The 1,873-nt window shown below is 37.8% G+C and overlaps 1 non-coding gene across 1 annotated transcript; it reads left to right on the forward strand.

Annotated features, from left to right (window-relative positions):
• Positions 1–246: 246 nt before the first annotated feature.
• LOC132305898 (small nucleolar RNA R71) lies at positions 247–353 on the forward strand. The gene has a single exon (XR_009481737.1). It is a non-coding gene; the product is annotated as a small nucleolar RNA R71 (small nucleolar RNA).
• Positions 354–1,873: the final 1,520 nt, after the last annotated feature.

Genomic DNA, 1,873 nt, shown 5'->3' on the forward strand with positions numbered 1-1,873 from the left:
ATTTCGGCGGCTATTTCATTTGAATGGTCGACTTGATGTAAGCCAACACTCTTCCTACCTTATGAATTTCTACCATTCTTGGATGATAATGTTCTATGCAAAGAATTTTCACTCATGTTCTCATAAAGACGCCACACATCATCCTCATGCTTATCAATGTACGAGCCACCCATGGAAGCATCAACCATGCCCTTATAATTGTCCGATAAGCTCTCAAAGAAGTATTAAACTAATTGCCATTTGGGCATGTCATGATGTGGACACTTCCTAAGTAATTCATTGAAGCGTTCCTATGCCTCATAAAACGTTTCTCCATCCCCATGTGAAAATTATCGAATCGAGGTTCTCATGGCATTGGTCTTTGAAACTGGATAGTACTTCTTCAAGAACTCTTGTTGTATTTCTGTCCAATAAGTGATTGAAAAAGGCCTAAGATTGTTAAACCAATACTTTGCCTTGTCTTTTAAGGTGAATGAAAAAAGTTTAAGTCTGAAAACCTCTTCCGGTATGTCCGTATATTTTATGGTGGAACATACTTCAAGAAACTCATCTAAATGCTTGTAAGATTCTTCACTTGGAAGTCCATGATAGTTAGGAAGCATTTGAATGGGTTGTGGCTTAATTTCATAATGATGTGCTCTAAATGGAGGCAATTGGATGTATGTAGGTGCATTATACTCATTAGACACATAATGGTCTCTTAAAGCAAGATGTGGATTAACTACTTGAGGTGCAACATGAACACCTTGGTTTTGAATTCCTTGATTAATGATGGGAGGTTATGGAGCATACATTGGCCTTGGCATTCCATATGGAACTTGGCATTATTGTTGTGGTGGTTGGTGAATGAATGGCCTAGGCATGCCTAATGGTACTTGTATGTTCTCATTGTGCACATTGGGATGAAGGATACCTTATTGGTCTATGTGACCAAGGTCCTCAACATGATCATTATTATGGTCATCCATTGATAGATTGGTTCTATTTGAACTTCCTCTTCCCCTAGGATTTCTAACGATGGATTCAAGATGCAAATCAAGAGGGACAAGAGTTGGTCTCAATGAACGACGTCCATGCATGCACAATGCAAAACACAACAAGCACAAAGAATGACAAACACTATGCCTTCACAACAATGTAATTAGACTTCTTCCACAAACACTTAACCCATACTCCTATGCTTTAACAACAATGATGCAAGAACAATTAAAAACAAACCTCCATGCGGGCCGACGATTTAACTAAGGGATTGAGTAAAGAAAGTCTCACAAAGGTCCTTTAGCACTTTAACTCCAAATTTAAACCTTAGCTTAGCAAATTTTTAGAATTTTTAGCTTTTTTCCTTACTTGCTTAGCTTGAATGCTCCTTTGCTTGCTTCCTCTCCAACAATGCACCTAGTTAGGTAAGAACAATACAATAAGTAACCAAAAAGAAAAATAAAAATAAAGTAAAGACACGATCAAAAGAGTACTAATCCTAATTGATTCCACAAATCCGACGTTGCCAAATCAAATTAATCAATCCCCGGCAACGGCGCCAAAAACTGACTGGTCTATCGCACTACCATATCAAGTTTGAGAGTGTGAATTTTAAGGTGAGGGCCAAGAGTTTTATATTTATAGAAGCCACTACTGCCTTTCATTATAAATATAGCTAGGGCGAGTAGGGATCATCCCAAGGGATTATGAGGATCGAACTAGGTTGTGGAATCGCTATTAGGCTAGTAGGTCGAGTGATCAAACAATTAGTTGGTTGGTTGATTAGAGAGCAACTAAATTAAACTAAGTGATAACAAAAGAATGCAATTAAGAGTAAATAAGAAAGAGAGAGATCTTGGGGTTTAGAGATCACCACCAAGCAATGCATTTCTAT

This window comes from Cornus florida, unplaced genomic scaffold (genome assembly GCF_030987335.1).
Source record: "Cornus florida cultivar Cherokee Brave unplaced genomic scaffold, ASM3098733v1 CherokeeBrave_3.0.0_Hap2_Chr04, whole genome shotgun sequence".
Taxonomy (NCBI): Eukaryota; Viridiplantae; Streptophyta; class Magnoliopsida; order Cornales; family Cornaceae; genus Cornus; species Cornus florida.